The 7203-nt window shown below is 54.8% G+C and overlaps 1 long non-coding RNA gene across 2 annotated transcripts; it reads right to left on the bottom strand.

Moving 5' to 3' along the window:
• Window positions 1-1163: 1163 nt before the first annotated feature.
• Window positions 1164-6994, bottom strand: LOC127388430 (uncharacterized). Of its 2 annotated transcripts, XR_007890377.1 has the most exons (10): window positions 6598-6994; window positions 5254-5417; window positions 4889-5132; window positions 3748-3841; window positions 3346-3436; window positions 3191-3252; window positions 2783-2912; window positions 2555-2701; window positions 2363-2471; window positions 1164-2148 (listed from the first exon to the last, which is right to left on the bottom strand). It is a non-coding gene; the product is annotated as an uncharacterized LOC127388430 (long non-coding RNA). The 2 variants fall into 2 exon arrangements; XR_007890376.1 differs by lacking the exon at window positions 2363-2471.
• Window positions 6995-7203: the final 209 nt, after the last annotated feature.

Genomic DNA, 7203 nt, shown 5'->3' on the forward strand with positions numbered 1-7203 from the left:
GGGAATACGGAAATAAACTGGAAACTGAAACTAGTAACACATTTACTGTAAAACAAGGTAAAAGGATAACACGTGGGGGAAGAACAGGTAAGTATCTCCATACAAAACCAATCTCGATGGTGGCAGGGATATGGCAAAGGCAGGGCTGCTCCAGGGGAGAGGTCCACGGCTCCTCACAGCATCCAATGCAGCCAGATTCTGGAGCGAGCACCTGGGAAGTCCAAGGAAGCAGCAGCAGCCCCAGCAGGGAGAAAGGAGCAGGAGGGAAGAAGGGCCCAGCTTCCAGCTCTCCTGGCTTTGATAGATTGTGACAGGGAGTGGGTGGGAATACTGACCCTTCCAGTCTTTCAGGGTCCAAGGACCCTCTCTCTCTCTAGACATGTCCAACACTGTGCCAGGGTCTCCCAAACCTTAACAACTTCTCAGAAGAAAAGCCAGCAAGCACGTGGTCAGTTGGTGCTCAGGGGTGGTGGTCACTGCGCCACACTGCCCAGGGCTGGCTGCCAGCCCTTGCCCACCCAAGTACCTGATTGGCTGCACTCTCCACGGAGCCTCTGGGCACCCCGGGTTTGCAGGGCAAGAAGGACAAGAAGGCTGATGGGCCACAACCCCCATGCCTGCACCATGGTGCTGGTGCTCTTGTTTTCACCACCACTGCCAGGAGGAAAAGAGTGTGGAGCCCCTGCTGGCCTTTGCTGTGTGGAGCTTCTGGGAGGGTGAAAGACCCACAGCAACCTATACGTGACCCCTTACTACACCACAGCTGCCCCGTAAGTGCCCTGTAACTGCCCCATAGCTGCTCCATAAGTGCCCTACAGGTGCCCCACAGCTGACCCATAAGTGACCTTGTAGCTGCCGCACCTGGTATGGGAACAAGAGGCATGTGGGGTGAAATCAGGGGGAGTTGGGGCTGGGAGGGAGGTGGGTGGCTGCTGTGACCCCGCCCTCTGCTGTTGGCCACACCCCTGCCTTTATCCATGCCCTTTGGGTTGGCTCTGCCCCTCCCTGGCCCAGCCCCCTCCCCTGACCATACCCCCTCCCTTTCTGCACACCCCTCACGGTGGGGGAGGGTGGGGAGAGAACCCCAAAGTCGGGGACATTCACCACAAAAATTGGTGGGGCTGGAAATGGGGGCAAAGCCCCTGAGTCAGGTTACATGGATTTATTAAATTTTATTTTAACTTAAACTTTTGAGTTTACACTTTTAATTTTTGCTTTAAATACATGCAAACTTTTATTTAAACTTTATTTAAATTTATTATTTTAGTTCAATATTATTAATTAAAAAATAAGGCATTGAAACTCCTCCAACGTGCCTCAAAATCACCCAAAAAGATCCCTAAAAACAGGGTCCCTAATCTGGGGTATAAGAATTTCAATAAATAGCATTGATTTAAATAAAGTTAAATATCAATAATTTAAATTTAAACACGCTGAATTTTACCACAAAACGGGGAAAATGCCCCAAATCCATGCTTGCCCCTCTTTAAATGTTAATCCTTAAAAGATTAAACAGATTTTAAAACCTTTTTGCAGCATAATAGTCCCAAAAAGAGCCTGAAAAAGAGATCCCTCAACCCAAAATAGCTGAAGAGGGCCCCAAATTTGTCCCCGACCCCCCTTAAAACATTAAACAGATTTCAAATGTGTTTTTCTGTGTAAAGTCAGTGCTCAACTGCCCCCCAAAAAATATCAAACCTTGGAACTTTAAATGTTATTTTTAAAAGTGCATTCATTTAAAAGCCCAGCTGTCCTGGTTTGAGCCAGGATTAAGCTATTTTTCCTTCTACTGATTTTTTTTTTCGTTCAGTAAGCTTTCTTTTAACTAGTAGCAGACTGTTGCAACTAAGACTGATAACAGTGGAATGTTTTTCTAACTGCTGGGCCTTCAAGGTCACATCTTTACTTTGCCAGCTCAGACACTACAGACAGCTCAGACACTATGTCCCCCCCGTAAGAGGCTGAATTAAACAGCAAAATTGGCCAGGGGAATGTTGGATGTGTTCTTCCAAGACAAAGTTTGAACCATTGTCCCTATTTTTACAACCTTCTGATCTTCTTCCACCTGGGCAAAGGCTCTCTCAGTCATCACAGCAGCTGTGCCTCACATGTGGTTCTGCAAAGGCTTGGCTGTCCCCAGATGGCAGCCTGATGGAGAAAGGAAAACAGGTGAGCTCCTGCTGCCCCGGCATAAGACAGACACAGGGCATCCCTGCTCTTCCCCCCTGCCCTGTTTGCAAGTCCTCTGTGAAGCTGAAGCCCAGACTCAGGGGACAGCAGAGGGCCAGGACTGCTGGGACAGCCCCTGGCACGGCACAGGCCTGCACCTCCTGCCTCGTGGGCTGGGCAGAAGGACACAAACCTGAGGGGGATTTGGATCCCCATAATGCACATTTCCAGCTGAAACTGGTCACACTGTTTCTGCAGTGTGGGCACTGGAAATGTGTAAATCCACTGCATATAGCGTATTGCTGCAGGAGAAACAGGAGCTGGAGTGAGGCCCTGGTGCTGCCAAGTGCCTGCCGTGCCACAGGGGCAAGAGGTCGGCTCCTACCTGGGTGCAGCTCCCGTGGATCCATGCATGTTTCACACTGGGCACACCCTTATGTCCGCCACAAGTTCCAGGCAGATGAGGCAGATGTCATTCTCCTCCAGGGCTGCCTCCACTGCCTGCTGTGGGCCGTGCTCCCAGCAGAAGGCCCTGGGGGGAAGAGGGAAGGGCTGGGTGAGGTGAAAAGTGCTGGATCCTTCCGGGTCAGCGGGAGCAGGGGAGAGGAGGTACCTGAACAGAGACAAGTTGTACTGGGTGACACATTCACCCTCTGCAGCACAAGGCAGATGGAAACTGCAGTCACAACCCATCTCCCAGCACAGGTGATGGTGGCCCCGCTCTGGCTGCAGACGAAGCAGGGCTGGGAAGAGCAGAGCAGCCCCATCAGTGGCAGCCTCAGGGCCTCCCCCGCCAGCCCCGCACCCCCGGGCAGGGTGCAGGATGTGGCCACTGCAGGGTTACACCCCACAGATCTGCCTGGTGGAGGAGGCTGCTGTGCTGGAGCCTCTGTGGAGCTGCGGGGAGCACGGCTCTTGTCCCAGGGCTGGTTGGAAGGGCTGGGGTTTCTTTCTTGGGGTCTGAGCTAAGCTCCTGCAAACCTCTCCTGGCACAAATCCCCTGTTCTTCTCAAGTCCTCACCTTTTGTGCTGCCTGCTCAATGCCATGTCTGACACCAAAAGTCAAGTATTCTGCAGCGTCCTCTGCTCAGAGAAGAGAGAAGACAAGGGGCTGATGAGGAGAGTGTGGCAGGGACTGCCTGTTGCAAAGCTGGCGGAAGCCCTGGCGTAACTCACCAAACAAACTCATGGGCACAGATCCCGTCTGTCTCCAGTGTGGACCCAGAAATATCGGGGTCACCATCTGCTCAGTGACACAGCGTGCAGACTGGAGGGAGAGAGCAAATGGCACAGAGAATGAGCACCTCTGGAGGGCTTGGGGAAGCGTCCCTGTGGGATTGTCCTCTCCTCTGACTGCCCAGCTGGCTGAGGGGCAGGGGCTGGAGGCCTCAGAGAGCAGGGGGCATCACAGGCAGCAGGGTCCCAGCAGGTGCCCCCTGCCCAGCCTGGGCCCCACTACTGAGGGAATGAGGGGCCCTGCCCTGGGATGGTTGGGGAGCTCTGACCTCCCCCTGCACCGCTCCTGACCTCACGCTAAGCTCCCTCTGCCAGGCTGCGGGAGGGACACTTGGCTCTCACCTTGCTCCACGCCCTCCAACATGGTGCACATTAAGCATGAGTCTTCCATCTTTGAGTCACTGGGGTGGCTCCTCCAAGTGCTCCTCAGGTGACGCTGTAGGAGAAGCCAGATGCAGATGAGCTTGCAGAGCCCCAAGGTGTGGGGTCCCCCTCCTCCCTCAGCAGCCCCACACGAGCCCCATCCCTCTGTCCTGGTTTAGTGATTGGGGCAAACCACCATCCCAAGGGCAGAATTTCTCTCTGTTGCTCCCCCTCAACCCTCCCAAGGGAAGACAGAAGGGGAATAAGGAAGAGAGACTTCAGGGTTGGAAGTTGAAACTGCAACAACTTTACTGTAACACAGAAAAGGGAGTAAAGTGTCAGGAAAATAACAGATCTATAAACTATGCCGATACAAAAACGAACTTGATGATGGCAGGAGTAGGTGTGTGAGGGTCCCTTGTGGCAAGGCTGCCTCAGGAGGCAGGGGATGGTGGGAGACATGGTGAGCTCCAGCCTCCCAGCAGCCACCTGATGGACCAGGTACTCCAGGTCCTCCACCTGAGGCTCAGCACCACCAGCAGCACCTCTGAGACACCTCCCCAGGAGGGGGAGAGCCTGTTAGCAGAGTTCTGGGGGTAAAGAGGCAAAGTTGGAAGCTGTGAGATCCTGAAACTGGAAAGCTCTTACGGGAGAACCTGGGCTGCCAGGTGTTCACCTGCTGGTTACAAGGAACCAACCAACATCCACAGACTTTCTGCCCGGCTTCAGACACTCGTTAGCTCAGCTCCAGGCACACCTCCTGGCTCCTCCCAGAGACCTTTCTGCAGAGCTTTATCTCACCAGGATGCTCAGGGCAGAGGCAGCAGCAGATTGTGCCATGAGGGCACTGCCAGGGCAGGCGCTGGGGGAGCTGGGATAGGAGCAAAGCCTTGGCAGAGTTCCCTTCAGGACCAACAATGTGCACCGAAGGCTCACACAGTTGCTGTGCCTGGAAACCTTCACTGCTGGCATTCCCAGGAGAGATTATCCCATGGGATTAGCTCTCCAGGAGCCAAATCCAATTTTACAGGGCAGGCTGCCACCCGCAGGCAAAGGCCTGGTCCCACATCCATAAAGATCACCCCCAGGATAGCTACAAATAGGAGGGTGGACAACCCACCTTGCACAGGCACCCAGGAGGAAGCTCCTTTGCTCCAGGCTGAACAACCCCAGCTCCCTCAGTGGCTCCTCAGCAGATTGTGCTCCAGACCCTTCCCCAGCTCCATGGCTCTTCTCTAGATGTGCTCCATCCCCTCAACATTCTTCTTCTCCTCAGGGGCCCAGAACTGACCCCAGGATTCAAGGTGGAGCCTCACCAGTGACAGCACAGGGGGACAATCCCTCCTCTAGTCCTGCTGGCCACACTAGTGTGAGGGAAAAGGAAAGGGTGAGTGAGGGGGGAGGAAAGAAAACCCCCAAAAAAACCACACACCAGAAAATACGTGTAACAAGTCATTTAGGACCAGAACAAAAAGGCTGGCATACCACATCTGGCTGCTCTCCCCAGCTTTTTTGACTTCTTCTGATGCTGCCTCTGCCTCTTGAGCTTTCAGCTGGGGCAAAGCACAGAGCAATAGGGAAGAACTGGTTTTTCTCCCAGCCCAGCACTGTGTAGGTTTTTCCTGCTCCCATCACACCATAGACAAACACTGGGAAGAGAGAGGGTGGATAGTTGAAAGAATTATTAATGAAGGGGAGCAGCGTAACACCTGCTCTTCACTGGAGAGAAGAGCGCAGAGCTTCCCGCAGCAGCCCCTGCAGCAGGGGTCACTCACAGGCTTTGTGGAGACAAGGCCAAGCTCATTACCCTCCCTGCTGCCTGCACTGGCGTTTACTGACATTTTTTTCCCCTCATTTCAGCCTCTCTAATTTAGCAGAGCCAGAACAAGTCCGCAAACCATCACCCACTTGGAGGCCATGCACAAGTCATCCCTGAATCTGCCCCTTAACAAGACCACCAGCCTGTCCCCCATCTCTCCCCAGAAGGTGTTTTCCTTCCAGACCTTGGAATTCCTTTCATTTTCTATCCCAATCTTTCAACATCCTCTTTGAAGCACCACTGGCTGGAGAGGACCTGGAGAGATCATCCAGTCCAGGCTTTTGCAAGAAAGATAGCCCAGATGAAATTATCTCCTCTAGCAGCATCTCAACCATCAGCCATGGGGACTCTTGTTCCCAGGGAGGTTGTTCCAATGACTTGTCTTCACTGTAAAAAATGTCACAGTGCAGCCCTTCAGCCACCTAAAGGGGCTTAGAAGATAGTTGAAGAAAGACTTTTTACTAGGGCCTGCAGTGACAGGAAAGGGGGGAAACAGTTTTAAACTGACTGAAGGAAGAGTTAGATGGGACATTAGGAGTAAATGTTTCACCATGAGGGTAGTGAGACACTGGCCCGGGTTGCTCAGCTGCCCCGATCCTGGAAATGTTGAAGGGCAGGTTGGATGGGGCTTGGAGCAACCTGGGCTGGTGGGAGGTGTCCCTGCCCATGACAGGGGGTGGGAGTGGATGATCTCTAAGGTCCCTTCCAACCCAAACCAGTCTGTGGTGTCATAAAAATGTTTCACATTTTGCTTCCCCTTACTTATCTGCCCAGATTAGATGACATTTCCACATCAGGATTACCCCCCATCCTGACCACACCTTCAATCACCATGGCTTGGTGCCACCAAGTAAAAGACCACATTATTTCCACGTTGCCGTTTTGTGCACCTCCGTCCTCAACTGCCCAGAACCTTCCAAAATAAATCCAGGGCTCCTCTGATCCCACCCAGCCCGCGAGCAGATGGGACAGGAGCTCCGCAGGGCTCAGAGGCGTTTGCTGGGTCTCACCGGAGCAGCTGTAGCCCCCGAGGACACTGTGCAGGAGCCCGCGGGTGCTGTGCTGGAACACCTCCTCCTGCCCGGTGCCCTTCCGGGAAAGCTGGTGCCGGACGAGCCGGTCCTTGCCCCGGTGCCTGGGCCCACGGGGGGGCCGCGGGCTCCTCGGGGTTGAAGACGAGGATGTGGCGGAGGTGCAGGAGGGGGCCCAGCCCGCTCCGCTCGCAGGGCCGCACACGCATCACCACGGGCACAGTGCCCTGCTCGGGCGGGGGCAGCTGCGGGCGAGGCACGGCGCTGGATTCAACGTCCCGGGAACCTCAAGCACTCTGGGGGAGTGGGAATGGGCCAGACGGGCTGAAGGGGGTGCCTGAGGCTGGGCAAGGCGTCCGACCCGCCCCCGCGGTCTGATCCCACCGAGCCCCCTCTGGATCCCCACAGCCCCCTCCCCAACACCTCTACACTCCCTTTGGGTGCCCACAGCCCCTTTCGGGCCCCCAGAGCCCCCTGACAGCCTGACCTCCTCCTCTGCAAAGCTCCGACACTCCCCGAGCCCCCCCCACCAGCCATACTCCCCCTCAGACCCCGATCGCCTCCCCGGGCCCGCATTCCTGCTGC

Source organism: Apus apus, chromosome 9 (genome assembly GCF_020740795.1).
Source record: "Apus apus isolate bApuApu2 chromosome 9, bApuApu2.pri.cur, whole genome shotgun sequence".
Lineage (NCBI taxonomy): Eukaryota > Metazoa > Chordata > Aves > Apodiformes > Apodidae > Apus > Apus apus.